The 6,291-nt window shown below is 39.9% G+C and overlaps 1 pseudogene; it reads right to left on the minus strand.

The window, feature by feature from the left end:
• Positions 1-4,686: 4,686 nt before the first annotated feature.
• On the minus strand, positions 4,687-5,377 carry LOC123642111 (annotated as a pseudogene).
• Between the last annotated feature and the right edge of the window lie 914 nt (positions 5,378-6,291).

A 6,291-nucleotide genomic window follows, 5' to 3' on the forward strand; every position in this document is an offset into this window, starting at 1 on the left:
GCCATAAAAAAACGGTAAACTAATACCTCTTGTATTATCCTGGATGGAGCTAAAGCCCATTTAGAAAGCCAATTTTCAGAAAGATCAACTTACAATAAGACAGATTAATAAGAGAAAGAGATTACAAATTTATTGACTGTGCACGTGCAGAGAATCATAGAGTGATTACCCAATACCCCAATGGGGTCCAGAAGTTTATATACTCTCATTTTAGAGAGGAAGGGGAGATGAAGCATATAAGTAATTCTGCTGAGGGGCAATAAATAATTACTAGGGAGAATGAATAGATACTTGGGAGAATGAATGGATGGGGGATACAGATTGACTTGTAAATGATTCTCTTTGGAAATTAACCTGAGAGACAGATATTATTTTAAAAATGAGTTGGGCCAGGTCTGGTGGTATTCTTGATTTTCTTTCCTGCAACAGGTATTCAGAGAACAGGGAGGGGACAGAAAGACAATTTTTGTTCTTGATGGGTCTGTCTGGTCTTTATGCAGAAAGAGGGAAAGCCCCTTCCAACGCCTATTGATCTCTGAGAGCTTTTAATTCAAAATACTCTTTATACCAAGGAGTCTATTTTAGGTTAACATTCCCTGATCTCCTTCAATGTTATTCTAGGGTCTTTACTCAAGTCTCCTTGGACACAGGAAGGCAAGCTGCTCCAAGACTTGCAGCTTTTCCTGAGTCCAACTAAATGGTCCCTATTCCAAGGCTTAGAGTCCTTCTTCTTACCAATCAGTGCTCTGACTTTCACATATGAGACTTGTGAGTCTATGAATTTAATTTAGGTTGTCCTTCTGTAACCCACAAAATTGAATTTTGGGTCAAGGTCAGCCCAGAAGCTATAAGAAATAAGTGATTCTTTGAGAGCCACCATAGATGCTCTCTGAGGCTCTGTGACTTGAGCTGAGAATTAAATACTTGAGCTTGTCATTTTCTGTAGATGCCCCAGTGCACTCAGAAGCATCATTGCTACTGTCATAGTTGTGTGGTCTCCAATGGGCTTCAGAAGGTGCTTCCTCAAGTCAGCCTCAGGTGACTGAGTGCGATGCCCAGCCTACCGTTTCCCCTTGACAAAGAGATCACTGCTGTGCTCAAAGCCAAGGACATGGCCAAACCAACTACAGAAACCCATTTTGAGGGGCTGTTTCCTGGGACCACTTCTAATTCCAAATAGCATATCAGTCAGAGTCCATTAGTAAAACAGAACAATACAGTACTACCTATTTCGCCAGAGAGAATTTAAGGAACATAAGGAGCTGGTTAAATAGATGTTTAAGAACTGGGCTGCAAAAACACAACACAGAGGTAACACTGAGATAATTGCTGAAAGCAGTTACAACCCTTGGAGCTGGGAAAACAAGGCTAAGAATTTGGGGTTATCAGAATTTAGACATTCAGAGGAAGGGATCTGCAGAATTGGGACCTAGATCCCTCAGGAGAGAACACAATCTAGGTGCCTCTGGTACCTCTGAGGGTAACTCTGGGACTGCGTCAGAAAGAGTCAGGAACTGGAATCAAGAGCCATTACCCGGGATGAAAAGCTGACGCTCGGCAACTGTCAGGGGCAAGCCGGCTGAGAGCACCTTCTCTCCTCCTCCGACCCTCAACCGCCCTCTAGCGGCCCATAGTGGTATAACTACCAGTTGGCACAGATGCAGTTGGCAGTCCCAGTTCCAGCGTCCTGAGCAAACGTAGAAGCATGGGATTGGGGCTGCAAGGCCATGGGTGAATGGGCCAAAAGGTATACTTCTCTAAATATGTTGCACACGTACATGCGTTTACACATACATCTTAAGACTGTTGTACACATTTGGCATTAAAGGTAATTTTTTTTCGTCACAATAGCAACACTTTTTTTTTTCTTAAAGAGAGAAAACACATAAACTCATAGAAGAAAAATAATCCATATTACTGGTGGAGAAAATTATCACTGTTAATAGCTTAGTTTAGATCCTTCCAGACGTTTTCCACAATGTTTGGATGTGTATTTTTTTCAGGGAATCACATTGTACACACAGTTTTCTGAACTGCTTTAAAAAATTGCTTTAATGCGTCACCAAAAATTGCTCACACCAATACATATTTATTTACAGCACTGGGTTTCAAACTGTTTCTAGGAAATGTCTTGGGCAGGAGGACTAAATGAGAGGGCCCTGAATTCCACTATACACCTTTAACCACTGAAATTCCACTTTTATATGTTTAACATATTTGGTTTCTGTGTAAGATTTTATGTGGGAAAAAAAATGCCCCTACCAAAATATTAGAAAACAACCGATTCATTGTGAAGATACAATATTATTTTCCATTTTCATGATTATAACAACAAAAGATAACTTTGTATCTAAATTCTTGTGCAAAGCCTTAGTAACACCAGACACCATGATTTTTTACTCCTTGTTTATTTAATAGAACCTAAAAGTTATTTTAATTTATATTTCCTGGATTACTAATGATATGGACAAGGTTTTATATATTTAATGGTCATTTGTGTCTTTGACAGTCTAGAAATTTTTACAGCATGGCCCTAAAACTGTACATAACCTGTGCTTCTTCCATATCCTCCAGTTCAAGGAAGCTCGGATTTCAATAATCTCTGCTTATCCAGAGCACCATCTCCCTGCCCTCCACTCTTGGTAATGATCTCAAATCCTCCTCCTCTGAAAACACAGCAGCTCTCTTTCTTGGGCTCCCTCATCTTTTCATCACTCCACCCAAACATATCTATATCCATAACTATCTTTATTTTTCTTCCTGGCTTAGAGAATAAAGGCTTTTTGGTCTTTAATTGAATCTCTTTGCTTAAGCACCTGATTCCATCCCTGCTTGTCTCCTCTGGTACCTGGTATGGTGCCTGGCAAACAGCTGATGCTCAGAAACTTTGTTCAATGAGTAACGGGTCTTGCTCCATCCGTGCTCTCCCTTTTACCTTTTTAGTATGTCTAGCTTCTCTCACTCTTTTGGCTCTGTCAACAAAAAAATCACAAGATCCATAAGTTCAGAGAGGAGAACTTTATTTCTTATAAAGCGTAGTGGCCTGAAGGCTGGTCGTCCTGACAGACTGGGAAGCATAGCCTCTGGCAGAGACCTAAAGATAGGCACCTGGAAGGAATAGAGATGAAAGACAGAAATTTATGCTAAATGGGTTGGCCAAGTATACATATTCAACAGGTTACAGGAGGAGCTATGAATATGCACAAAGGGCAGATATGCATATGCATAGTAAGCAGACATGCATATTGCATATGTCCCATGTTCACTTTGAGGTGTATTACAATTAGGCCCTATATGTCAAAAGGTAAAGCAGGGACACAAAGGCACTTAGTGCCTCTGTAAACTGGCCAGAACCAGTCCATAATTGGTGATCTCCTATCAGGAGAGTTACTGAAATCAGTCTCTACTCCAGTCAAAGCTGTAGTTATGGCTGTGGAATGGGGGGGGAGGTCAGTTAGCGTTTAGCGGTGGGTGAACTGCATTTGTTTTAATATTGCTTATCTTGAGGCCAGTGCTTATTTAGCAGCTAGAGAAAAAGAAAAAAAAACTTGCAGCAGTTAGGAAATAGTTTATTCTTTAAGTATAGAAGGTGCATGACTTGCCTGGGATAGCCTTAAATCTTGTTTATTTTTGGTATCTTATTGGCACAAAGAGTGTGTTCTGTTCCATTAGTCTTATGATCTTTATTTCAACAGCTCCTTCCCCTTAGCCAATATGTGGTCAAGTCAGCTCCCATCTGTGGTGGTTGGTGTTTGGTATCAGCTTGGTTAGGCTACCAAACTGTTATTCAACCAGACATTAACCTAGGTGTTGCTGTGAAGGTGTTCTGTAGACATTATTAACATCTACAATCAGTTGACGTTACGTAAAGGTAATGTGGATGAGCCTGATCCAGTCAGTTGAAAGCCTTTGAGAACAGAACTTAGGTTTCCTTGAAGACATAAAGGAAAAGGAAGAAACTCTACCTGTGGATTGTAGCTTCAGCTCCTGCCTGAGAGTTTCCAGTCTGCCTTATGGATTTTGGACTTTTTAAACTAATGTCAATAGTTCCCATTATATATCCTACTGGTTCTGTTTAACTGGTGGAATCCTTACTGGTACACTATCCTTAAAATCAGCACAAAACAAAACAATACTCTTCTTGATCCTGCTTCTCTCTGTAACCATGTAAACTCTGTCTTCCCTTCTCATCTAAGCTTATAAAAGCATTATCCTATATTCACTGTTTCTACCTCATCCCTTTGCAATCACCTTTGAGCTATAGTCCCATTTATTCAACTGGTGAATTGGACATTTTCTTGCGGACAGCCCATGGGCAATCTCAAACTCAGTATATCAAAGTTATCTCATTATCCTTGCCACCTGTTTATATCAGTTCTTCTTCTGAATGCCATATTTCAAACTCAGCAAAAATCTGGATGTCATTCTAGACATACAGATATCTAAATTCAGGTTGAGTACCCCTGATCTGAAAATCTGAAATCTGAAATGCTCCAAATCTGAAATTTGAGTTCCTACATGATGCCACAAGTTACCCCTGAACACATTATTTTTTCACTATATTAATGGCATATCATATTTTTTACTGTTAAGTACTATGTGTGAATAAATAAAAGAAAATGATTTCTTTTTCTCCCAACAAGAAGCCATAACTTTATTAATGATAGTACAAATTTCAAATCAAGCTGCAGTTACTCTTTTGAAACACTAAAAAAAGTCCTAGTTTTCAGATGGGAATATTGTTAATTCCACAATAGCATTTACAATATCATTACTGTTGTTCTTCAGGGCTCAGAATGCCTTTGCCCTCTAAACATTTGCTTGTGACATGACCAATTCTATGTCTTTAAGTTCCACACCTGTTTCATCAACCTCTTCCTCTTCACTCTCCTCTTGTACAGTTGGAGTCTGTGTGTTTTCTTGAATGTTTGAAACAGCTTCACCTTGAATTTTGAATTTCTCAGAAGCTGCTAGCTGTGCCTGCTAGACAAATCCTTAATCTTGGTTCCCAAAAACTATGTAGGTATCTGAAGCTGGGCTCTGGTAGACATCTGGTTTTGTGATGACAGAGGATATTCTTAGATTTCCGGATAGTGACTCTAGTAACCCCTGTAACCTGTTGAAGACCCAGTTTGGACAGAGCCTTCCATGCCTTCTTTTCACTCAGACTCTGTTTTGCTTTACTGACTGGTTCTTCATCCATTCCAGCTGCTACTGCCAGCTGTGCTTGTTGTGTGGTTGTTTGTGTGGAATCCTGCTGCTTGAGCTCTGGTACTGATTCATCACTGTCAGATTCTGTTCCAGACCTGGTCTCAGCCTGAGGCTGTGGCAACTGCTGCTCTGTAGCAAGGATGGTTTTGGTGGCTTCACTGGGCATTTTGTGCAAGGAACATGGAATCAAGATGGCAGCAGCAAGAAAATGATTTCCTATCAGCAGCATAATTTCAGAGTCAGGAATAATGGTGATGCTAAACAACCACAGACTGTCCACATGGGTGGCTGAGATAGTGACACTTTTGATTTCTGATGGTTCAATGTACACAAACTTTGTTTCATGCACAAAATTATGAAAAATATTATATAGAATTAGCTTCAGCCTATGTGCTTAAGTTATACATGAAATATAAATGAATTTTGTGTTTAGACTTGGGTCCTGTACCCAAGATATTTCAAGCATACATGCAAATATTCCAGAATCAAAAAATCAGGAATGCAAAACACTTCTGGTCTCAAGTATTTTGGATAAGGGGTACTCAATCTGTAGTAGACATCAGATAAGTCATACTTTTTATCTCCAGTGCTTGAAGGTTTAGACTTTCATCATTTCTGGCCTCAACTTCTGTAATAGACTCCCATCTTGTCTCCTTACCTCCAACCTATTCACCCTCAAACCTATTTTCCAAATGCTCTTCCTCTGATGCAAGGTGACCAAAATTGCCCTGCCTAAGGCTGAGCTGCTCCTTTATCAACTACGGCAAGGGCACCTCAAGCCAGACTACCATCATAAGGACCTTTTAAGAAACATAGATTATAGCCCTACTCAGAACTAATGAATAAGAATTTCCAAAGTGGGACCTGAAAATCTCTACTTTTAAAAGCTATCCAGGTAATTCTGATAATCAATCAGGTGTGGGAACCACCAATCTTCAGGTAAAAATCCAAATTCTTCCCATGATCTGACATCAATATTCACAAGCTTCATCTCTCAGCACACATTACTGACCCATGGCAGGCAATTTCTTCATATTCATGCTGTTTAACACCTCTCTGTCAAGAATATCCTTCTTCTCT

Source organism: Lemur catta, chromosome 1, assembly GCF_020740605.2.
Source record: "Lemur catta isolate mLemCat1 chromosome 1, mLemCat1.pri, whole genome shotgun sequence".
In the NCBI taxonomy this organism is placed as follows: domain Eukaryota; kingdom Metazoa; phylum Chordata; class Mammalia; order Primates; family Lemuridae; genus Lemur; species Lemur catta.